The 26,389-nt window shown below is 46.5% G+C and overlaps 1 protein-coding gene across 1 annotated transcript in view; it reads left to right on the top strand.

Annotated features, from left to right (window-relative positions):
- The first annotated feature begins 318 nt into the window (after nt 1-318).
- bcl9 (BCL9 transcription coactivator) overlaps nt 319-26,389 on the top strand; it is a 165,254-nt gene continuing 139,183 nt past the window's right edge. Inside the window, exon 1 of the mRNA XM_004918213.2 lies at nt 319-477. The gene's annotated coding sequence lies outside the window, so the exon portion shown is untranslated. The remainder of the gene's footprint in view (nt 478-26,389) is intronic.

Below are 26,389 nucleotides of genomic sequence, written 5' to 3'. Positions count from 1 at the left end.
TGAGTGCTCCTGCTAGGCTCCCAGGCTGCCTCTGCCTGTCTGTCACTGGAGTTCAGCTTTGCATTCACAAGGAAAGGGGAGGGAGAGGAGGAAAAAGGGGGGAGAGGGAGAGAGAAAAGGGGGAGGGAGAATGTCTTGTTTGAGGCTTGTCAGCAATTGCTTGAGACAAGCTTCCATGTGTGAAAGCTTCTTGGCATGAATGCCTGGGCCGTACCAAGTCTCCCCGCAGCCAGAGGGGGAGTCAGAAGGAGCGCACATCACAGCCCAAGCAGACAATAGGCCCTAAAGGCCCCCCCCCCTCTCCTCTGCAAAGTTGCTTTGATGTTGCTCTAGTGTCTTGCCAATAAGGGGTAAGGGGCTTGCAAGGAAAAGTCTCCTCTGTGCTCCCCCCCCCCACCCCATTGACTTTTCCTAGCCCCCTTTGGCCACCACTGGCACTCAGGCTGCCGCAGGGATCCTGCTTGGTGACAAGGGAAGGTAAGAGCAGATTTCTTCCTTCTTTGGCTGCTGCCTGTTTGCTGGGTGTTGTGGGAGGGGGGAGTCGGATTCCAGAGCTCACACACACACACAAGAGGGGGAAGTGGGAGGGGGGAGCTGCCATTAGCAGAAGGGGGGGGGGGGTGGGGTTGGAGTGTCCCATAGAGACTGACTATCACTAACCCCCCCCCTCTGTAACTCCCCCCCCCTCTGTAACTCCCCCCCCCCCACTGTAACTCCCCCCCCCCCTGTAACTCCCAGGCAGGCACTAGCTTGTGGCTCCTATAATCCTATAGAACAACTTCTGTGTGTGTGTGTGTGTTGCAGTTACACGCTATTAATCTCCACCGCTAGGGGCTGGACTGTATATATATATATATATGTGTTTATTTGTTATTGTTGGGCTGCTGGGAAGGGGGGAAAGGGCCGTCTGTGGCCCTCAGCAGCACAGGGGCCCCTGTATAACCTACAACTGTATGAGACATATTCTGCCGTACGTTAAACAGCAGCTCCCCGAAGGCTGAGGGTTGTAGTTCCACAAGAGACGTGTGGGGCTGAGTGGGTTAAACCATTCAGTTGCCCCTTTATTGGGCAGAAACCGGTGCTGAATTAGGGGTTTATCTTTAGCCTAAGGCAGGGGTGGGCAAACTATGGGCCGCGGGCCACATCCGGCCCCTTGGCCTTTTTAATCCGGCCCGCCACCGACGCCAAGTCTCATCACGGGAAACTTGGTGTCATTGGCGGGCCGGAATTAAACAGACTAAGGGGGCGTAACGCTGGCCTGGCCCTGCCCGCCCTGGCCCGGTCTGTCCCGGGGGTAAGAAAATGTGGCCCGTGAGCCAAAAAGTTTGCCCACCCCTGGCCTAAGGTAATGGGGGGGGGGGGCAGTTTAACCCCCAGTGACGGGGCAGGGGTATCGGGCCAACTTGTGGGGTTTCCCATCCTCTTAGGGACCGGCTGTAGGGGGCAGAAACCTGTGGGTGATGGAAGGGGTTAAAAACCAGGCGGCGGGAGCTGGGGGCATCATTTTATACCATTAAATCCCCCCCTCCTGCTCCTCACATTGCCCGGCTGATGAATATTTGTTTGCGACAAGCAATTTGTACCGCAATCTCTCTGTCTCTTTGGGGTACATTTCTCAGAGGGGGAAAAGACAGTTCACCTGAGGAGACCGCTTATAGGAGTGAGTGTAGCTGCGCAGTCTCTTCCAGCCAACCGTGGTCAGCCGCCTTGATAAATAGTCCACTCTGTCTCTCTTGGTCCTTGTTAATGAAAATTAGATTGTAAGTTCCTCTGGTTTGGGCAGAAAATAGGTTTTACTTGTGTAATTCGGTGCCCATTAGGGTGGGTGTAGGGGAAAATGTAATTTGTATGTGGTTTTTCTGCGCCTGCATTTCTTGTTGCCGACTTGACTGGCTCTACTTCCTTTATGACAGTTCTGTCTTGCTTTATGGCACAAATGCTACAAAGAGCAACCTACCAAGGCGAATTGCCAGGATCAACCAACCTTGATCTGATCTGCTGCCTGGAGAGGTCTGTGATTTATATGTAAGAGAAGGGTAATATACTACCACAAGTGCAATTACGGACGCAGTTCACCCTGTGCCGTGAGCAACCAATCAGCCAATCACTCTGCCTGCTGATTTGGTTACTTGGCAGCCTATTGGCCAGTGTATGGGGCCAACAAGATGCCCTCCGCAGTTCCTAGCCAGGGGGCTTACTAGCCAGGTGGAAAATCCCCCGGCTGAGAAACACATTGGGCCATAATTGTGGTATTGGGCTAATGAGTCAGCACAGGACCCACATACTTTTTAAAAAACTTCAGGATTGTGGGCTGGACATGGCCCTCCAAGGAATTTGGCCCTAACCCTCACCCATTGCATGGCCCTAACCCATTGTATGGCCCTAACCCTCACCCATTGTATGGCCCTAACCCATTGTATGGCCCTAACCCTCACCCATTGTATGGCCCTAACCCATTGTATGGCCCTAACCCTCACCCATTGTATGGCCCTAACCCATTGTATGGCCCTAACCCTCACCCATTGTATGGCCCTAACCCTCACCCATTGTATGACCCTAACCCATTGTATGGCCCTAACCCTCACCCATTGTATGGCCCTAACCCTCACCCATTGTATGGCCCTAACCCTCACCCATTGTATGGCCCTAACCCTCACCCATTGTATGGCCCTAACCCTCACCCATTGTATGGCCCTAACCCTCACCCATGGTATGGCCCTAACCCTCACCCATGGTATGGCCCTAACCCTCACCCATTGTATGGCCCTAACCCTCACCCATTGTATGGCCCTAACCCTCACCCATTGTATGGCCCTAACCCTCACCCATTGTATGGCCCTAACCCTCACCCATGGTATGGCCCTAACCCTTACCCATTGTATGGCCCTAACCCTCACCCATGGTATGGCCCTAACCCTCACCCATGGTATGGCCCTAACCCTCACCCATGGTATGGCCCTAACCCTCACCCATTGTATGGCCCTATCCCTCACCCATGGTATGGCACTAACCCTCACCCATTGTATGGCCCTAACCCATTGTATGGCCCTAACCCTCACCCATGGTATGGCCCTAACCCTCACCCATGGTATGGCCCTAACTCTCACCCATTGTATGGCCCTAACCCTCACCCATGGTATGGCCCTAACCCTCACCCATGGTATGGCCCTAACCCTCACCCATTGTATGGCCCTAACCCTCACCCATTGTATGGCCCTAACCCTCACCCATTGTATGGCCCTAGCCCTCACCCATTGTATGGCCCTAACCCTCACCCATTGTATGGCCCTAACCCTCACCCATTGTATGGCCCTAACCCGCACCCATTGTATGGCCCTAGCCCTTACCCATTGTATGGCCCTAACCCTCACCCATTGTATGGGCAGCTTTAGCTTATCTTTCCTGTGATGCCACCCCTTGCCATTTTCTGGAATCACTAGGTGGCGCTCTGATGTGTAGAGTGGGCTTGACATTACCAATACCTAGAATGCCAGCTCCTGTTTGGGCTTTATTATCACTCTTGCATGTTAATTGTAATCATTGAAAATGTTATTCCCCCCTCCCCAAAATAAAGAGCAGGAATAAACGCAAAGCAATAGCATAACCATATGTTTCCTTTGCTTGGATATTATTGGCCCATATCTCTAAGCCAAACAAGGTGATATTATCATTTAAAAACTTGCCGCCCCCCGTGTTTCTTGTTATTTTCCTGCTGTGATTTCTGGAAGAAAAACACCAACAATTAACCTCCAGCTGCTGCCGCCGCACAAGGAGTCATTACCGAGCGCACTCGTGGTATTAGGAGCCGCCGAACGGATCAGGTTTCTCTCATTACTTTTATTTTTTTTTTTTCATAATCAACCAACGAATGATATTTTCCACCTGTCGGCCTCCTTAGGCCTGGAGAAATCCCATGCTCCACTGAACCAGAGCTCCTTCCATTTCACTCTCCACTTTGGGAGCTGTTTTTTGTTTTGTTTTTATAGACAGACTGAAAAGGGTAAGTCGCGGGAATGGAAAGCAAAGCATCAAAAGCTGTGCCAAGTCCATGGGGTACTGGGCACTCAGCTATGTACTGGTCTGTGCACTCTGGGTATAAGCAATTACCTGTAAACTATAGCCTATTGTAAAGCAGCAACCAATGAGTGCTTAGGGCTCTATTCCAAAACCAGCGAGGGGCTATAAGGCACCCACTGCTACTATAGGCACCATCTCTCCCTACTATACCTGCTATCCCACAGCCCCAGTCCCTTCCCAGAGGCTATTATCCCCCCACTGCTACTATAGGCACCATCTCTCCCTACTATACCTGCTATCCCACAGCCCCTGTCCCTTCCCAGAGGCTATTATCCCCCCACTGCTACTATAGGCACCATCTCTCCCTACTATACCTGCTATCCCACAGCCCCAGTCCCTTCCCAGAGGCTATTATCCCCCCACTGCTACTATAGGCACCATCTCTCCCTACTATACCTGCTATCCCACAGCCCCAGTCCCTTCCCAGAGGCTATTATCCCACTGCTACTATAGGCACCATCTCTCCATACTATACCTGCTATCCCACAGCCCCAGTCCCTTCCCAGAGGCTATTATCCCCCACTGCTACTATAGGCACCATCTCTCCCTACTATACCTGCTATCCCACAGCCCCAGTCCCTTCCCAGAGGCTATTATCCCCCCACTGCTACTATAGGCACCATCTCTCCCTACTATACCTGCTATCCCACAGCCCCAGTCCCTTCCCAGAGGCTATTATCCCCCCCACTGCTACTATAGGCACCATCTCTCCCTACTATACCTGCTATCCCACAGCCCCAGTCCCTTCCCAGAGGCTATTATCCCACTGCTACTATAGGCACCATCTCTCCCTACTATACCTGCTATCCCACAGCCCCAGTCCCTTCCCAGAGGCTATTATCCCCCCACTTCTACTATAGGCACCATCTCTCCCTACTATACCTGCTATCTCACAGCCCCAGTCCCTTCCCAGAGGCTATTATCCCCCCACTGCTACTATAGGCACCATCTCTCCCTACTATACCTGCTATCCCACAGCCCCAGTCCCTTCCCAGAGGCTATTATCCCCCCACTGCTACTATAGGCACCATCTCTCCCTACTATACCTGCTATCCCACAGCCCCTGTCCCTTCCCAGAGGCTATTATCCCCCCACTGCTACTATAGGCACCATCTCTCCCTACTATACCTGCTATCCCACAGCCCCAGTCCCTTCCCAGAGGCTATTATCCCCCCACTGCTACTATAGGCACCATCTCTCCCTACTATACCTGCTATCCCACAGCCCCTGTCCCTTCCCAGAGGCTATTATCCCCCCACTGCTACTATAGGCACCATCTCTCCCTACTATACCTGCTATCCCACAGCCCCAGTCCCTTCCCAGAGGCTATTATCCCCCCACTGCTACTATAGGCACCATCTCTCCCTACTATACCTGCTATCCCACAGCCCCAGTCCCTTCCCAGAGGCTATTATCCCCCCACTGCTACTATGGGCACCATCTCTCCCTACTATACCATTGAGTTGGTTCCCTGGCTACACATGCAGTACTTATTGTAACAAGCCACAAGCCAGTCCTCTAATGCCTAATGCCTTTTTAATTCCCAGCTTCATATTTGTTTCTTGAAATGTTCTCAGAGCCCCACGGGGCCCATCTCTGCCATAGCATGTACCACAAATACGACTGTACGCTCTTCGGGGTAGCAGTTTGTCAGGCAATGACTCATTGTTCCGTGGCGCTTTCGGGTCTCTGATCGCGGCGGTGAGCCCACAAGAACATTGTGTAAATTTGCAGTTTCCAGCCCTGTCATTCCTCTCTGCGCTCAGAAAACAGCATGGCCTCTTACACTGACTTGTTTGCGCGGGGGAAATAAAAGCCCAAAAAATAACATAAATGTGAAAGGAACGCTAGACATTTAAGATAATAATTTTCACTTTTTCTTAACATTAGTTTTTACTTTTTCATAAAAAAAAAATAACGGTCGCTTATAACCAAATATGTTATTTGTGCCTGAACACAGTATTTCATTTTTTGGAAATAAGTTTAGAATTGGGAAAAGATTATTCATTTTGAACACCATAATCACATTTTCTTGCTTATTTGGGTGGTACAGTGTATTTACTGTTTGTTATATTACTCGTCCATTCATGGTGTTCTGCCTTATGCCCCATGAAGCCTTCCGTTCTTGGAAAATTCTACATTTAGCAAAATACAGAAATACGTTTGATACATTTATCCCTTGCAGTACCTTTTCTCACCTGTTTGACTGTGGACTTTTACAGGCAGCAGCAGAAGAGCGCCACTGTGTACATATGAGCTGTGCTAAAGGCTAAACAACTATGTTTAAAATGGATAACCCTTTGCAAAAGAATGGATTTAGGCAGCTGGGAATGGGGTACAGTTATATATAAATACTGAGGGGCCTATTTATTATGCTGTGTACAGTGAAATTTGCTGGAACAAACGGTGTAAAACAACTTTTCAGCAGAAGAAAAAACACGTAAAAAAAGATTATGCCGTTTTTTACATAGTACAGGTATGGGATCCCTTATCAGGAAACCCGTTATCCAAAAAGCTCCAAATTATGGAGAGCCCGTCTCCCATAGACTCCATTTTAATCAAATAATTCAGAATTTTAAAACTGATTTCCTTTTTCTCTGTAATAATAAAACAGTACCTGTACTTGATCCCAACTAAGATATAATTACCCCTTATTGGGGGCAGAACAGCCCTATTGGGTTTATTTCATGCTTAAATGATTCCCTTTTCTCTGTAATAATAAAACAGTACCTGTACTTGATCCCAACTAAGATATAATTACCCCTTATTGGGGCAGAACAGCCCTATTGGGTTTATTTAATGGTTAAATGATTCCCTTTTCTCTGTAAAGGTGGCCATACACGCACCGATATTATCGTACGAAACCTCGTTTCGTACGATAATCGGTGCGTGTATGGCATGTCGGCGAGTCGACCGATATCGCAGGAAGCTGCCGATATCGGACGACTCGCCGATCGGACAAGTTTGAAAATTTTGATCGGGCGCCATAGAAGGCGCCTGACCAAAATTCTCCCTTCAGAGCTGAATCGGCAGAAGGAGGTAGAAATCCTATTGTTTCTACCTCCTTACCTGCCGATTCAGCCCTGAATGGTGTGTGGCGGATCTTACGATGTTTCGTGCGACCGATGGTCGTACGAAACATCGTCGGATCGCCACGTGTATGGCCACCTTAATAATAAAACAGTACCTGTACTTGATCCCAACTAAGATATAATTACCCCTTATTGGGGCAGAACAGCCCTATTGGGTTTATTTAATGGTTAAATGATTCCCTTTTCTCTGTAATAATAAAACAGTACCTGTACTTGATCCCAACTAAGATATAATTACCCCTTATTGGGGCAGAACAGCCCTATTGGGTTTATTTAATGGTTAAATGATTCCCTTTTCTCTGTAATAATAAAACAGTACCTGTACTTGATCCCAACTAAGATATAATTACCCCTTATTGGGGCAGAACAGCCCTATTGGGTTTATTTAATGGTTAAATGATTCCCTTTTCTCTGTAATAATAAAACAGTACCTGTACTTGATCCCAACTAAGATATAATTACCCCTTATTGGGGGCAGAACAGCCCTATTGGGTTTAATCAATGTTTTATTAATTTTTTAGTAGACAAGGTATGGAGATCCAAACTACGCAAAGACCCCTAATCCGGAATACCCTTGGTCCCGAGCATTCTGGATAACGGGTTCCTATACCTGTATAATAAATTTGCCCCTGAGTATATATTGAGTTCCACTGTGAGTTATATTAGGAAGTGCAGGTAAATGTTCCATAATATGCTCATAATAAGTGTTATAGGGAGGTACCCACTGTATATATTATTTAAGTAACCTAGAACAACCAATCAGACACTTGTTTTGAATATTCTAACTGTGTTATACCGTTAAAAGCTAACAGCTGATTGGCTGCCATGAGATACTGGACAAACCTTTCTTATTTTGCTACACAACCTGATTCCTATAACCCCCGTTGAACTGCTTGCTCCTCCCGCGCTCACAGCCTGTAATGAGCTTGGCGGCGGAGGCCAGAACAAACAGACGCGGTTACCACAGATGACCCTTAAACGAATGCAACATGTGATCCCTCCTTGTAATTTAATGAACGCTTTGTTTTCACTCGCCCGGCACTCTGGCTATCCTCATTGGGCCAAGAAGGAGAGAATTATTAATATCCACAGAATTCCCAACCCAGTATGCTCTAATAACGAGTGCAGCAGGAAAACTGCATGCTGGGTTTCCCCCCGGGTTCCCGCCTCGCCTCTCCGAGGAGCGGTGCCGGCAGTGTTGCCAGTGGAGTTGAACGCAGCGCCCAGGGGAGCGCCAAGCTGCAGACAGAACAAATTTACCTCTTCTGCAGGAAGGAGGCCAAGGGTTTATAAGCCAAGAATATTTAAAGTGCCCCCTGGATATTGCTGAACTAGTTTAGGAAGCGTTAGAAATTAAAGGGGAAGTGTATCAGGATTGTGAGAGTTTTCAGCAGTTTATGGCACAGACATAGTGCCGGCAGCTTGGCACAGAGACTGCCGAATGTGGTGCCCAGTGTACCGGCCCTGTGTCATCTGGGTATTCAGCAATTTTGGGAAACAATATATTTAGTAGTGAACGTTTGGCTCAGAGGGAGCGGATTTCTTCCAAGCGTTAGCTCTGCAGCTCTGAGATGTGCTTCTACGCGTGGCAGTGTTACAGTCAGCTGTCAACGGCGTTACTGGGATAATTATGCCCAATGGCGTGTGCCGTAGTAATGGCGGGTTGGTGGGCTGTGCCAGCTTACAGCCTTATGTAGCACGATGTGCCCACACCGGTGTGTCAGATGTTTTGCCCAAGTGTTTCTATATAGAGGGCCAATGATTTGCTACACTGTAGGGGGTCATTTACTACATGAAGCCCAGGGTGCAAAGTGCAAAAAATGGGCTTAAAAACCATCTTTTTTTATTTCACTTTGCACCCTGCTCTGCACAGTGGAAACCTGTTCAGCTCTGAATACAGCTTTGCATGTGTTTGGCAGCACTGTATGCATAAGGGCAGGCCTGGACTGGCAATCTATGGATTCTGGCAAATGCCAGAGGGGCTGCTGTAAAGGTGCCCATGCACTGGCAAGGTCGCCAAGCGAGCAGATCTTCTTCCAGTATCCCCCACCTATGGGTGGGCGATATTGGGTGAATTCAGGCAAATTTGGTCAATCGAATTAGAGCGCCGGTAATGGGCGCAATCTGTTTGGGGGATCGCATCAACGAGTCGATGTGGCCCCCAAACCCACAAGTCAATGTGGCCCCCAAACCCACTGCCTGATCGGTCGGGCAGGCCTGTTGTTTGTGCCCCTACACAGGCCGATAAGCTACCGAATCGGCCTAAGGGACAGATATGGGCAGCTAGAATCGGCCCATGTAAGAATCCATAGACAGTCACTATTTTGTGAGCCTGTGGGGGGCTCTTTGGGCCCAGTCCAGGCCTTGCAGTGGATGACACGTAGGCACCCCCAACTCCTACCTTATACCCTGGGCTGGTGCTCCCATTAGGAGACAACTGCACCAGCTCGGGGCAGCTGAGAGAGAGCGATCCCCTTCTGTCTGTCTTTGTTCTTCTCAATCTCGGGGTATAAGATAGGCGATTACAATCACTGGGGGGGTTCCTAAAATTTTGACACCCCCCCCTCAGTGATTTTACCTTTTTTTTCTCCTTTAGGGAGCACTGTACATTACCCAAACCCTGCACTTCTCATCTGCCCAATGCATACCTGTCAGCTATTTTGATTGCCCCCTTCCCACAGACTCCTATAATGCTAAGGGATTGCCCCTGAATTTTTTTTATTTTTCACAGTGTGCATGCTTGGTGACATCATGTGTGACATCACTCGGGACGCACAATAGGCCACGCCCAGACAGTTACCCTGGCCTTTGCCATTGGTAAAGCTGACAGCTGTGCCAATGCTTCTTGGGGCCCACCAGTGCCACACCTTGCACCAGAATTTTTTTATTTATCACCCCCAGAGCCCAGAGTTCAACCAGACCCAGAATGCAAGAGCTTTTTTTTTAGGGTCCAGGGTCTCTGTAAATGACTTGGGGCCCAAATTATAATGACATTGTGGTGTCATTCAAAGAGGAGCTTATGGACAGTGTGGGGGCCATAAAAATGCCATGGAGGGCCACACCTGACCCACAGCCCTGATACAAACCAATAAGCACTTTATGTTTAGTTGCCCTTCATGAAACAAAATAAACTTTGGGGGGGCCCTGCAATTGCGAGGGGTGGGGCATGAGATATAGAAGTGTGGCCCTGACTTTTATTATATGTCTTATTCCCAAAGGTTAAGATGGAGGGGGCTATAATGATTGTGCTTTGTGACCAAATAAACTCCAGTTACTCCTCTCGCAAATTCGACGATTCTTCTCCGTTCTGTTCCAGGGAAGAAAAAACTTAGTGGTGCTAAAGCTTCTCTAATGGACCGGAATCGCTGCTGGATGAATCCACCGGCACTAGTTTTAACTGAGCGCTCCTGATAAAATACTTCCCTGTTTAACGTATGCTTTAATTAAAGTTTGATTCATGGAGGGAGGTTAACTACTGATGCGGCGTAATATCTTTTATTGGTCCTGAGAGAGAACTGCTCAGAGCTATTCCAGCCTGTGACTGCCAGTTATCCTGCCACGGAGCTCTCAGACTCACAGCTTTCCTGCTGCTGCCAGTCACTGCTACTATAGGCACCATCTCTCCCTACTATACCTGCTATCCCACAGCCCCAGTCCCTTCCCAGAGGCTATTATCCCACTGCTACTATAGGCACCATCTCTCCCTACTATACCTGCTATCCCACAGCCCCAGTCCCTTCCCAGAGGCTATTATCCCACTGCTACTATAGGCACCATCTCTCCCTACTATACCTGCTATCCCACAGCCCCAGTCCCTTCCCAGAGGCTATTATCCCCCCACTGCTACTATAGGCACCATCTCTCCCTACTATACCTGCTATCCCACAGCCCCAGTCCCTTCCCAGAGGCTATTATCCCCCCACTGCTACTATAGGCACCATCTCTCCCTACTATACCTGCTATCCCACAGCCCCAGTCCCTTCCCAGAGGCTATTATCCCCCCACTGCTACTATAGGCACCATCTCTCCCTACTATACCTGCTATCCCACAGCCCCAGTCCCTTCCCAGAGGCTATTATCCCCCCACTGCTACTATAGGCACCATCTCTCCCTACTATACCTGCTATCCCACAGCCCCAGTCCCTTCCCAGAGGCTATTATCCCTCACTGCTACTATAGGCACCATATCTCCCTACTATACCTGCTATCCCACAGCCCCAGTCCCTTCCCAGAGGCTATTATCCCCCCACTGCTACTATAGGCACCATCTCTCCCTACTATACCTGCTATCCCACAGCCCCAGTCCCTTCCCAGAGGCTATTATCCCTCACTGCTACTATAGGCACCATCTCTCCCTACTATACCTGCTATCCCACAGCCCCAGTCCCTTCCCAGAGGCTATTATCCCCCCCACTGCTACTATAGGCACCATCTCTCCCTACTATACCTGCTATCCCACAGCCCCAGTCTCTTCCCAGAGGCTATTATCCCCCCACTGCTACTATAGGCACCATCTCTCCCTACTATACCTGCTATCCCACAGCCCCAGTCCCTTCCCAGAGGCTATTATCCCCCCACTGCTACTATAGGCACCATCTCTCCCTACTATACCTGCTATCCCACAGCCCCAGTCCCTTCCCAGAGGCTATTATCCCCCCACTGCTACTATAGGCACCATCTCTCCCTACTATACCTGCTATCCCACAGCCCCAGTCCCTTCCCAGAGGCTATTATCCCCCCACTGCTACTATAGGCACCATCTCTCCCTACTATACCTGCTATCCCACAGCCCCAGTCCCTTCCCAGAGGCTATTATCCCCCCACTGCTACTATAGGCACCATCTCTCCCTACTATACCTGCTATCCCACAGCCCCAGTCCCTTCCCAGAGGCTATTATCCCCCCACTGCTACTATAGGCACCATCTCTCCCTACTATACCTGCTATCCCACAGCCCCAGTCCCTTCCCAGAGACTATTATCCCCCCACTGCTACTATAGGCACCATCTCTCCCTACTATACCTGCTATCCCACAGCCCCAGTCCCTTCCCAGAGACTATTATCCCCCCACTGCTACTATAGGCACCATCTCTCCCTACTATACCTGCTATCCCACAGCCCCAGTCCCTTCCCAGAGACTATTATCCCCCCACTGCTACTATAGGCACCATCTCTCCCTACTATACCTGCTATCCCACAGCCCCAGTCCCTTCCTAGAGGCTATTATCCCCCACTTCTAGATTGGTACAGGTCTTTCTTTTTCTTTTTTTTATATCCAGCTAACAGGGTGGGATCCTGTAAAAAGAGAGAAATCCCAAAATTCCATTATTAACACAAAAGTTTCATGGTTGACTGTCCCTTTAAGAGTATTGTTTGTTCAGTCACATTCTGAAGCCGTTTTTTTCTAACCAAATGCGTCATATCTGGGTGCCTAAACTTGTCCTATGGTGGATTTGTTAATACATTAGTAACCCTTTTAGAGGGGTGATGTAATCACCAGCTTCAGGCAAAGGAACCAATCGGATCTATGATTTGAAACAACAAGACTGGTAAATGCTTCATGCCTATTAGTTGCTATAGGTTACTAGAACCTGGGCAAACTTTATTCCTGTTGTTACATTACTCCTTTTAGTATGGTACTCTTTTAGGACTGGAGAAGGAGAAGGATAATAGGAGTCCTTGGCCAACTGAAGAAGGTTGGGGACCCAGCCTAACCAAAGTAAGGGTTTCAATATGCTACTGGCCACTTCTACCCCTACCCTAGTCACTAAAGCTGTCCATACAGAGGCTGACGTTGGCTGCTACCTTTTGACCAAGTCAGCACCTTATTGGTCTGTGTATGGGGCCAAAACAACTGGCAGGGCCATATATTGTTAGGTTGTGTCTGATCCAAAGTATGATTTGATTTTTGGTCCAAGTGACCATATTGGATAAAGAGCTGCTCATTTGGCGCCTCACCAGACACAATATCTTTCTGCATATGGTTTCATTAAGCCTATGCCTGACTTGGGGCCAGGTCTACTACACTCGTGGGGTTTTCACAAGTTCATAGCAACCAATCAGATGTTTGTTGTGTGTTGTTTTCATCAGCAAGTGGTGGTTGGCATAGTGTGTGGCACACATCAGGCCCCACTTACATGTGTTATTATACGTGGCACAGTGGGTTACATATATGTTCTGCAAGTAGATTCAATTGGGCAGGTAGCAATAATACCTGCACACCGGTGCTCTTCATACTCAGTCACTGCCACCATGTAGGGCACAGTTACCAAAAGTTGGCAATGTTTAACCCTCTGTGCACGGTGATGGTAACATTGTGGGTGTTGCACAACTGTAACCTGCTGGTCTATAAATGTCAAGCCTGTTCCCAGAATAAATGACTGGCAGTATATCATGAACACTGCCCCCACACCGTGTGTAGCCCCTCTATACAGCCATATCCCATAGCAAAAGGCAGGGCAGGAACTGTGCAAGGAGGGAAATATGTGAGGCAGGAAGTGAGTGAGGAAGGAACTGCGCAGGGTAGGAACTTTGTAAGAGGGGAACTGCGCAGGGTAGGAACTTTGTGAGAGAGGAACTGTGCAGAGCGGGACAGCGTAGGTAATAGAGACTGTCCATAGCAACTGTGTTGAGCAGGAAGTTTAGTGGGTGGGACCTAAGTCAAGGATCATGTGAGGCGGGAAGCATGTGTGACAGGAAGTGCTGGGGTGGATCAATGCAAACAGGAAGTGTGTGATACGGGAAAGGTGGGAACCATGGGAGGTTGGAACTGTAAAGGCAGGAACAGTGCTAGGATAAGTGGGATCCCTTGGAATTGTAGTTCAGTAACATCCACATTGCAGCAAATTGCATCATTTGTATGGTTGGTAGCAATTTCAATATAGTCTGCACAAAATGAAGGGAAATGACAATGGAGGCTGATTAGTTAGGGTTGTTCAAACTGCTGTTGTTGAACTGAACCTCCCTGTATGCCTGCAACAGCATTCAACATTTAAAGGATAAGATAACCCCAGAAATACATCAATTTTTTTGGCACGGCCCTATTGCGGACCCAGACCAGACACAGTTCTGCCCGTACCATGTTTTGTTTAACCCCCCCCCCCCACCCCTGATCCAGATCCTGCCTACTAATTGATAAGCCACATCCCTTTTCTGCAGTTTGTGAAATGAGCACCATTAGGAGCATTTATTCCACAAGTCCCCCCCCCCCCCCAAAGTGCCCTGATTCTAGGGGCCCGGGGCTAGCACTCTCCATATGCTGCCTTACAATGAGATTGAATGAATGTTAGTGCCTGCTCTGTGCAATTTAGCCTAGGCAGGGACTGGCTCCCACGCACGGGCGGAGGGCACAGACAGTCGGGCTAAACCAGTTTCGGAGCCCAGGTTTCTCCCACGAGCAATTAGCCTTTCGGTAGAAAGCATCAATTTGCTACATGATTAGACTGCTGTCACCGAACAAATATTCTGTATTCTTATGTAAAGTAGGACATCTCCCCAAACAAACCAGTCACGCAGCGTGGGAGCGCCAGGAATATAAACCTGCGAGCTACAACAGGGATGCCAACCTTGCCATTTCCCTGCTGGCAGGGGATTCTGGGGGCTGTAGTTTGCCCAGGGAGACATAACCAAATGAACACTCAGCAGACAAATATGTTTATTTTTTTTGCTTCCCTGTCTCTTTCCTTTTTTCGCTCGCCAAATAGTAATTACTCTGCAAACAAAGGCAAGATCTACGAGCCGTCAGAATGTGTTCATAGAGGTTTTGAGGTGGAATTTTATTCTGTTTTTTTTTATCTTTCCAGCACAAGTTGTGCTGAAGAGTCAGATGGAAGTCATTTATTTGGAATTTTTTTCCCTCCTTTCTAGAAAATATAATTATTTAATAGGGCAGAAAAAAAAATCTGCGTCTGGTGTTTGGAAGTGACCGGGTCACATACAAGTATTTTGTACCTCAATTGTTTATATATATATATATATAATTCACACAAGCCATGAGTAAACTTGTAGATATTTCCTTTTATATAGTGATTGTTGATTTCACTTTTGTCACAATATTACCCTGGAGTTTCAGGACATCTATAAAAACATTCAGTCTGATACATGAATACAAGATCCCTGTATAACTCAGCCTGCAGCCTTGTGCCTTTATATGGGCACAGAACCCCTCAGTGACTGCTAATATCCTTATCATTTACAGTAGGGGGTACATTATCCCTTATAATACATGAGTGATACTCAGAGTTCCCTGTATAACTCAGCCTGCAGCCTTGTGCCTTTATATGGGCACAGAACCCCTCAGTGACTGCTAATATCCTTATCATTTACAGTAGGGGGTACATTATCCCTTATAATACATGAGTGATACTCAGAGTTCCCTGTATAACTCAGCCTGCAGCCTTGTGCCTTTATATGGGCACAGAACCCCTCAGTGACTGCTAATATCCTTATAATTTACAGTAGGGGGTACATTATCCCTTATAATACATGAGTGATACTCAGAGTTCCCTGTATAACTCAGCCTGCAGCCTTGTGCCTTTATATGGGCACAGAACCCCTCAGTGACTGCTAATATCCTTATCATTTACAGTAGGGGGTACATTATCCCTTATAATACATGAGTGATACTCAGAGTTCCCTGTATAACTCAGCCTGCAGCCTTGTGCCTTTATATGGGCACAGAACCCCTCAGTGACTGCTAATATCCTTATCATTTACAGTAGGGGGTACATTATCCCTTATAATACATGAGTGATACTCAGAGTTCCCTGTATAACTCAGCCTGCAGCCTTGTGCCTTTATATGGGGGGTACAGAACCCCTCAGTGACTGCTAATATCCTTATCATTTACAGTAGGGGGTACATTATACCTTATAATACATGAGTGATACTCAGAGTTCCCTGTATAACTCAGCCTGCAGCCTTGTGCCTTTATATGGGCACAGAACCCCTCAGTGACTGCTAATATCCTTATCATTTACAGTAGGGGGTACATTATCCCTTATAATACGTGAGTGAGTAAATGAGCCCTTGGGATGAGGCTGGAGTCGGAGCGAGGGGTGGGTTGATAGACAGCGGGGCAACGTGTATCTCGGATACATTCAGCAGATGACAGTGTCACATCAAAGGGAGCGCCACTCGAGAGACAGAGAGAGAGAGAGAGAGAGAGAGGCGAGGAGTAACCTCTTTACTGGAGATCATTTAATTAATCGAAGGCTTCTCCAGGGGGGAATACAAACAGACACTACAGTCATTGGAAATGCCCCATAAAGAGCCGTGATTAGCAGGTTTCTAGGAGACATCTCCCAGCCAGGAAAGAGAAAATCTGCCTGAAGTGAGCGCTGAGGATTTCAAGTGGGTTTTCAGCAAACAATAACAAGGCGCCCCTTGTGCTGCCTGCCTTCCCCTGTGGGGGAATGGTTGTGCCGCATTACGCGGAGCAGGCCTGCCTTGTGGCCCTTCCCAGGTTCCAGGACTGAGGCTAGTATGGGAGGAGGGTTTTAGTTAAAGTGGTTGTTCACCTTTAGAGTTAACTGTAAATGTAGTTTTTTTAATTATTTTAATTTGTGTTCAGCAAATCTCCAGTTTGGAGTTTCAGCAGCTATCTGGTTGCTAGGGTCCAAATTACCTTAACAACCAGGGAGTGGATTGAATGAGAGACTGGTGTATGAAGAAGAGAAGGCCTAAATAGAAAAATAAGTACAGGTATATTATTATTATTATTACTATTAACATTTATTTATAAAGCGCCAACATATCCCGCAGCGCTGTACAATAAGTGGGTTTCATGCATTGGACATACAGAGTAACATATAAAGCAATCAGTAACCGATACAAGGGGTGAAGAGGGCCCTGCCCCAAAAGAGCTTACAATCTAGGACTTGTTATCCAGAATGCTCAGGACCTGGGGTTTTCCGGATACAGGATCATTCTGTAATTTGGATCTCCATAACTTAAGTCTGCTAAAAATAATTTCAATATTAAATAAACCCACTAGGGCTGTTTTGCCCCCAATAAGGGGTAATTATATCTTAGTTGGGATCAAGTACAGGTACTGTTTTATTATTACAGAGAAAAGGGAATCATTTAACCATTAAATAAACCCAATAGGGCTGTTCTGCCCCAATAAGGGGTAATTATATCTTAGTTGGGATCAAGTACAGGTACTGTTTTATTATTACAGAGAAAAGGGAATCATTTAACCCTTAAATAAACCCAATAGGGCTGTTCTGCCCCCAATAAGGGGTAATTATATCTTAGTTGGGATCAAGTACAGGTACTGTTTTATTATTACAGAGAAAAGGGAATCATTTAACCATTAAATAAACCCAATAGGGCTGTTCTGCCCCCAATAAGGGGTAATTATATCTTAGTTGGGATCTATAATGGAGTCTATGGGAGACAGCCTTTCCGTAATTTGGAACTTTCTGGATAATGGGTTTCCGGATCCCATACCTGTAATAAAAAGTGACAATAACAAACTGTAGTCTCGCAGAGCAATAGATTCTGGCTGTCGGGGTCAGGGACCCTCATTTGACAACTACAACGAGTTAGAAGAAGAAGACAAATCATTCAAAAGCTATAAAAAAAAATAAATAATGAAGACCAGCTGAAGGGGTTAACTGTAGATTGATGGTCGTATTCACTTTCTTCTTCTTCTTCTTCCATAATTGCTCTGAAGAACCAGGAAATTGGAAATTGAAAGCACAACCCTTGTTGTCTTGTTTAGTGCCAGAAACAACAAAAAACAGATATTTCTTATTCACTTTAAAGTTACTTTTTAGTATATTCCTATCAACTTTGCAATTGGTCTTCATTATGATATCATATCTGATTTATTTGCCTTCCTCTTCATTCCAGCTTTCAAATGGGGGCGTCACCGACCCCGGCAGCGAGGAAACTTTTTACAATTTGATTGTTATTGTTACTTTTTATAACTTATATTCATATTCATTTCCTCTCCTAATCGTATTCCAGTCTCTCATTCAATCCACTGCCTGGTTGCTAAGGTAAACTAGACCCTAGCAACCAGATAGGTGCTGAAATTCCAAACTGGAGAGCTGCTGTACAAATAGCATCAAAACCATGATCTGAACCAACAATCATTTTTAATGGAGACGCCGGATCAGAAAGTTGCACAGATTCTGTATCCGTTTAATTGGCTCGCGAGCTTGGCGTCACAAATATAGGTCAGGCAGCTCCTTAACATAGAATTTGCCTTTAAGGGAACAGGGGAGCCGGGAAGAAAAGTGACATTTTCGGTTAATGTGCGGTGAGTCACTCCGTAAGCGCCCGCAGGCTGCTTAATCCACAACAGGAGAATTTTCCCTAGAACTGTTTTGTAAGCTGATCAATTGTTTAATGGATTGTGTTGGCGAAGGCACAATATTCTTCTTTTCTTCTCTTTTCCCCTGATTTTCTGCCGGTAAAGGCAAATAGATGCCTTTTGTGTATTCTGCAGGTATTCCTGAGTATTCTTTCCAGGGACAACAAAGAAAAAACATTCTATATTCTTAAAGAGCCATGGCCTCTTTTATTTTTAGCCTCCCTTTGGATTTGAGGTGAATATGATTAGAAGGGATTACAGGTATGGGATCCCTTATCCGGAAACCCGTTATCCAGAAAGCTCTGAATTACGGAAAGCCTGTCTCCCATAGACTGCATTTTAATCAAATAATTCAGAATATTAAAACTGATTTCCTTTTTCTCTGTAATAATAAAACAGTACCTGTACTTGATCCCAACTAAGATATAATTACCCCTTATTGGGGCAGAACAGCCCTATTGGGTTTATTTAATGGTTAAATGATTCCCTTTTCTCTGTAATAATAAAACAGTACCTGTACTTGATCCCAACTAAGATATAATTACCCCTTATTGGGGCAGAACAACCCTATTGGGTTTATTTAATGGTTAAATGATTCCCTTTCTCTGTAATAATAAAACAGTACCTGTACTTGATCCCAACTAAGATATAATTACCCCTTATTGGGGCAGAACAGCCCTATTGGGTTTATTTAATGGTTAAATGATTCCCTTTTCTCTGTAATAATAAAACAGTACCTGTACTTGATCCCAACTAAGATATAATTACCCCTTATTGGGGGCAGAACAGCCCTATTGGGTTTATTTAATGGTTAAATGATTCCCTTTTCTCTGTAATAATAAAACAGTACCTGTACTTGATCCCAACTAAGATATAATTACCCCTTATTGGGGCAGAACAGCCCTATTGGGTTTATTTAATGGTTAAATGATTCCCTTTTCTCTGTAATAATAAAACAGTACCTGTACTTGATCCCAACTAAGATATAATTACCCCTTATTGGGGCAGAACAGCCCTATTGGGTTTATTTAATGGTTAAATGATTCCCTTTTCTCTGTAATAATAAAACAGTACCTGTACTTGATCCCAACTAAGATATAATTACCCCTTATTGGGGCAGAACAGCCCTATTGGGTTTATTTCATGGTTAAATGATTCCCTTTTCTCTGTAATAATAAAACAGTACCTGTACTTGATCCCAACTAAGATATAATTACCCCTTATTGGGGCAGAACAGCCCTATTGGGTTTTAATAATGTTTTATTGATTTTTTAGCAGGCTTACGTTATGGAGATCCAAAATATGGAAAGACCACTTATACGGAATACCCTTCGTCCAAAGCATTCTGGATAATGGGTCCTATACCTGCACCAAGTTGATTCTGATCCTTAAAGGGGACCTGTCACCCTAAGAAATAATTTAAATTTTCTTTCTATCCTGTTAGTTAAGCTAAATAAACATTACTTAGACTATATAAATGTTTTATTTTCCCTTCAGTCTTGGAACTTACAATCACAGCCAGAAGGCAGGCGCCATTTTGTGGACACTGTTATTAAGGAAAGCTTTGTATCACCCCGAAATTGCATGCATTTGCCATCTAGGTAGTTCTGAATGGAAAATGAAAGTAATTGCAATAAAAAATCTGAGCTGTCAATCATACATTGCCTGCCCCGCCTCTATGCCTGCGGGGCATATACATTTTTCAGTTATTTAGCTTTCTGTTCAGCAGCTCTTCATTTTAGTATTTCAGCAGTTATTTGGTTGCTAGGGTCTTATTTACCCTAGCAACCGAGCAGTGGTTTCTGCAAGAGGCCGGAATGTGAATAGGAAGGGACTGATTAGAAGGATAAGTCATACAAAGGAACAATTACGATAAAACTGTAGCCTCACAGAGCAGTAGTTTTGTTTGTTGTCAGGGTCAGTGACCCCCGTTTGATGGGGAAAAATAATTCAGAAACTATAAGAATGAAATAATGAAGACCAGTTGGAAAGCTTCTAGGAATGTGTCATCCTTTAACTTACTAACATAAAGGTGAAGGGAAAGGAGGATGCTGAGGGGGGGAGCTGCAGGATGCTGGGGAGTGGAGCTGGAGGATGCTGGGTGGGATTCTAAGGGGGGGAGCTGCAGGATGCTGGGGAGTGGAGCTGGAGGATGCTGGGTGCGATTCTAAGGGGGGGAAGCTGCAGGATGCTGGGGAGTGGAGCTGGAGCATGGTGGGTTGGATGCTGAGGGGGGGAGCTGAAGGATGCTAGGGGGGAGCTGAAGGATGCTGCGTGGGATGCTGGGAGGAGCTGGAGGATGCGGGGGGGAGCTGCAGGATGCTGGGGAGTGGAGCTGGAGGATGTTGGGTGGGATGCTGGGGGAGCTGAGAGGCCCGTGATTTCTGATGGCGGTCCTGGGCGTAATGCTGGCTTGGCCCGTCTGTAAGTCAATGTGGCCCCTGAGCCAAAAAGTTTGCCCACCCCTGTTCTATAACATGCCTACGGCAATAGGCCCACATGGGAATCCAGTGCGCTCTATATTCTTGCTTCTTCTGCCCATATTACAATATCCGCCCAAGCTGGCCCATCTATTAGAGTCACTAATAGTGCCAGTAATGCCACTCAGTGCCAAGTGCCAGTAGTGCCACTCAGTGCCATTGCAGCTGTGCGCTATAGCATTGGGAAGTGCAGCTGGACTGCAGGGGCCGTATATACAGTGGTACGTTTGGATAATCCCATGCATTTTAATGGCCCGGCTTCTTGTTTTGAGAATTAATGACGCTAATGGGGGGAATCTGCTAAAGGCTCAGGGGTTAAAGTGAAGGCTAATTTTCTGTGCTATTAAAATATCATTTGGAAACTGATTTGGCTATTAGACAAGGACCTAGGAAATGGAATAAAGATGTACTTAGGTGGCACTGGTGTGTGCCGCTATCATTAGGATACCATTACGCTTATTATGCAGTAGGAATGATCAATTTTAATTACGCCGCTGAGCTGGGGCACTTAAGGTTGGACTGTGAGAGTTATTGCCACTGAGGTGGCGGGGGGGGGGGTTATAGTTGTGTGTGTGTGTATGCGGGCGTGTGTATGTGTGGATATGTAGCAATGTACATATGTGTCTGACCCTGTGTGTGTGTGCTCGCTGGCCTTGCTACAAGCCACTGGGCCGCACAACATAGTTGGTTCTGCCCTTCATGGTGGCCAAATTTATAGACCTTTGTGTGGGATTCTGTGATTATAAGGGGTCAAGGCCCTGTGGGCTCTCATATTCACGGCCTCCTCCATCAACAAATACAATTATCAGTAACCTCAGTTATATTGGTTTGAGCTGTAGGGTATCTGCGTTGCTGTCTGAGCCTGTGTGAGGATTTCCTTGGGTGCACTGAGTAGGTACAGGTATGGGATCCGTTATCCGGAAACCCATTATCCAGAAGGATTGAAGTACGGAAAGGCCGTCTCCCATAGACTCCATTATAAGCAAATAATTCTAATTTTTGAAAATGATTCCCTTTTCTCTGTAATAATAAAACAGTACCTGTACTTGATCCCAACTAAGATATAATTACCCCTTATTGGGGCAGAACAGCCCTATTGGGTTTATTTCATGGTTAAATGATTCCCTTTTCTCTGTAATAATAAAACAGTACCTGTACTTGATCCCAACTAAGATATAATTACCCCTTATTGGGGGCAGAACAGTCCTATTGGGTTTATTTAATGGTTAAATGATTCCCTTTTCTCTGTAATAATAAAACAGTACCTGTACTTGATCCCAACTAAGATATAATTACCCCTTATTGGGGCAGAACAGCCCTATTGGGTTTATTTAATGGTTAAATGATTCCCTTTTCTCTGTAATAATAAAACAGTACCTGTACTTGATCCCAACTAAGATATAATTACCCCTTATTGGGGGCAGAACAGCCCTATTGGGTTTATTTAATGGTTAAATGATTCCCTTTTCTCTGTAATAATAAAACAGTACCTGTACTTGATCCCAACTAAGATATAATTACCCCTTATTGGGGGCAGAACAGCCCTATTGGGCTCATTCAATGTTTAAATGAGTTTTAGCAGACTTAAGGCATGGAGATCCAAATTACGGAAAGATCCCTTATCCGGAAAACCCCAGGTCATGAGCATTCTGGATAACAGGTCCCATACCTGTACCAAGGTCCAACCTTTGGTCAAGGTCAAACTAAGCTCATGAAATGGGTACAGATAATGGCAAAGGGAATGGTGAATGGGTTACCTAGCCATAGTTCTAACAATCTATTGTGCATCTGTAAATAAGGGAGAGTCAGCAGCGCTGGGAGTACAAGGGTGAGAAACCGTGGCTAGAAACGATAGCGCTAGCATTCAAAAACAGAAATAAGTATTATATGTAGGAAGTATATACAGGCGTGTGTATTTATATATATATATATATATATATATATATATATATAATGTACATTTTGCATAGTATTTACATAGTTTCTAGGGCTTGGAGTTTGCTATTTGGTATGGAAACCAGTGGCCCTGTGATATATATATATATATCTTTATAAGAGTAATTAGCCCTTTAGCCTCAATAGCAGTAACCCAGGGAGTTAACATGTATATATGAGATATAAACAGGTCTCACATAAGACAAAGCTAATATGACCCCTTTTCATTAATATGGTAGAACCATATGTACTAGTATATAAAAGTCAACAGCTTTTATTGACCCATTTATGGCAAAATTTGTATTTACATTTAACACTCGCCCACCCCCCAAATTACTCCTACTTGTGGATTAGTCCAAAGGGCTATGCTTTCTAAAGACGTTGCTTTAGTCTGATCTACAAGTAGGAGTTATTAAGGGGGAGGCAGTTGTTAATATTAATCTCGCTAATACACGGGCTGAAAAAAGCTGCCCCCCCAGACTCGTGGCCTCTTGGCTTCTGTTTCAGGCACTCGGGACTGCCTGCCAGACTGATATGTGGCCAGAAATCTATTTGGCAGGTTTGAAAATGGCGTCAAACAAGGGCCGCATTGGCGCATTTATTCGGCCCTCACCAGATGGAGCTGATTGTCTGGCAGTATAATTCCAGGCCAATGATTGGATCTCCCTGGTTTGGTAACGTGGGTGCCCAACTACATTATTGCCCCCTCAGTCCTTCCCAGACATGTCAACTTACACAGCCATCCTGTTTTGCCCCATCTTACCTGGTTAAGGTCCCCATACACGTTAAGATTTGCTCGTTTGGCGAGATCACCAAGCGAGCGGATCTTCACCTGATAGCCCCACCTACGGGTGGACGATATCGGGGAGCGTGTAGGCTAATTTGATTGTTTGGCCCTGGGGCCAAAGGATTGAATTATATTGGCGGCAATGGGGCAGTCAGTTCAGGGACCGCATCAACGAGCCGATGTTAACCCATGGCATTGACACCCAGTCAAAAATCTTCCAAAGCAGCATTGGGCAGAGCATTGAGCATGATTGGGGGGGAATGGACGAGGGGGGTAACGTGGCATAGTCACGGCATAATAGGGCCAGTGGCGTAACTAGATTGTACTGAGCCCCACAGCAAATTCAATTTAGGCCTGTTCTATCAAGATATATTGAAATGGCTCATTCATTTAGGGCCCCCTACACTCCAGGGCCAGCCTGCAACCGCAGGGTCTGCTTCCTCCATAGTTACGCCCCTGAACAAAATACCCTTTTCCCAGCAATGTGACAGCCCTAACAACCCAATAGGAAACCTGGGCAACTTCTAATATTTTTCCTCCTGATTATTTGCCGCCCAATTTATCTGATTTTTCCTTTGCGGCTTTCTCTTCTCTCTCTCTCTCTGCGCAGTCACAAATCACTGCCGCCCTCAGCAAACTGTGCAAGATGCAAGGACTCTTATTATGCAAACAGTGTTTTTAATAAGCTTTCAGGAAGGTTTGTCTCTGGGCCCAAGTGCTGGGAAAATATATATTAAAAAACTGTGTTCCTATTATATCTCCCATATGTATTTAAATTGCCGAGCAATGTTTAGCCAAAATTACCGCTGACTCAGGCACTCGGGCCTTTAAAGCTTTTATTGGCAATTTCTTCACTACGCAGCAAATGATCGCGTAAGAAATATTTTATTTAGGGCGCCGAAAGGAGCAGAGACGGAGCTGGCACGGAAACGGGCAAATGATTTAGAGAAGCGGGAAAAAAAGCGGCTACGCAAGTGACTAAGTTGCCCAGGGGGAGCCTTATTTGATATAGGGGCTAAGTGCACTGGTGCCACGGGTCGGGCAGAGGGAACGGACCCTGTGGTATTATTACTGAGGCCACAGGAAGGCTTACAGTGATTGGCTGCACCACCAAGCATACTATAGTCAACCACTAGCCTGTGCGATGCCAAGCCGTGGCTGTGGGCCAGCAAAGAACCCCCACGGGGTGCAAAATAAATGATGGTGTTAATGTGCCAATGCTTGGTGCGTTTAAATGCTGTGGTTTTCACACCTTTATAAATATACCCCCAAGACTTGTTGTACCCCCGGCACCTACCAAGCGTCTACGGATGAATAATGAAGTTGTCCCTTGCCTTAGACCAGTGCTGTCCAATTGGCGGCCCGCGGGCCGCATGCGGCCCACGACCCCCCTCTGTGTGGCCCCCCCACCTGTCTGGCTGCTTTGATGGCTTACTCTTGTGTAAGCTTTAAATGGTATCAGTACTGTGATTAACTGGCCCCCTGCATTGTTCTCACCTCAGATTCAGGCTGTAATCAGGCTGTATTGTTTAAACATGTAATCCCCTGTGTTGTTCACACCTTTTAATCCCTGCATTGTTCACCCCCTGCAGTGTTCACACCTCAGGCTCAGACTGTAATCACCCACATTGTTCCCCTGTTCACACCTCAGGAGCAGTAGAAACCCACAAATAAACCCTGCACACTACAAAAAGAACATATACTGAGGTGGTACTGCAATTATTATTTTTTTTTTTTTTTAATATATAGTTATTGGGCAGACTGTAGGAGCAGTGCCAACATTGTGTCACTGTATGCTGCCTGTGTGTGCCATACACACAGGCAGCATAGGGCAGAGAGAGTATGGCACACATAGGCAGGGTAGGGAAGGCATAGTATGGCACACACAGGCAGGGTAGGGAAGGCATAGTATGGCACACACAGGCAGGGTAGGGAAGGCAGAGTATGGCACACACAGGCAGGGTAGGGAAGGCAGAGTATGGCACACACAGGCAGGGTAGGGAAGGCAGAGTATGGCACACACAGGCAGGGTAGGGAAGGCAGAGTATGGCACACACAGGCAGGGTAGGGAAGGCAGAGTATGGCACACACAGGCAGGGTGGGGAAGGCAGAGTATGGCACACACAGGCAGGGTAGGGCAGGCATAGTATGGCACACACAGGCAGGGTGGGGAAGGCAGAGTATGGCACACACAGGCAGGGTAGGGCAGGCGGAGTATGGCACACACAGGCAGGGTAGGGCAGGCATAGTATGGCACACACAGGCAGGGTGGGGAAGGCAGAGTATGGCACACACAGGCAGGGTAGGGAAGGCAGAGTATGGCACACACAGGCAGGCTAGGGAAGGCAGAGTATGGCACACAGAGGCAGGGTAGGGCAGGCAGAGTATGGCACACACAGGCAGGGTAGGGCAGGCAGAGTATGGCAGGTATTTGCTGTACTACAACCATTAATATGGGTATGGTCATGTGATAACACGGGTGTGGCTTCAAGTGGGTGCGGTTTCAAAAAGGGGAGTGGTCAAAACTGGCTTCCATTATCGGCCCTCTACCACGTAGGTCGGAAAAATTCCGGCCCTCGGTACCACAGAAGTTGGACAGCACTGCCTTAGACCATCAGTGGAGGGCTCTTCTAGAGACTTTTAAAGGAAAAGTAACCCTAATATTTTCTAAAAGTAAAAAATCTATTCTACCCTGC

Source organism: Xenopus tropicalis, chromosome 2 (genome assembly GCF_000004195.4).
Source record: "Xenopus tropicalis strain Nigerian chromosome 2, UCB_Xtro_10.0, whole genome shotgun sequence".
Lineage (NCBI taxonomy): Eukaryota > Metazoa > Chordata > Amphibia > Anura > Pipidae > Xenopus > Xenopus tropicalis.
The sequence above is the reverse complement of the archived record's forward strand: the minus strand, read 5'-3'. Positions and strand labels throughout refer to the sequence as shown.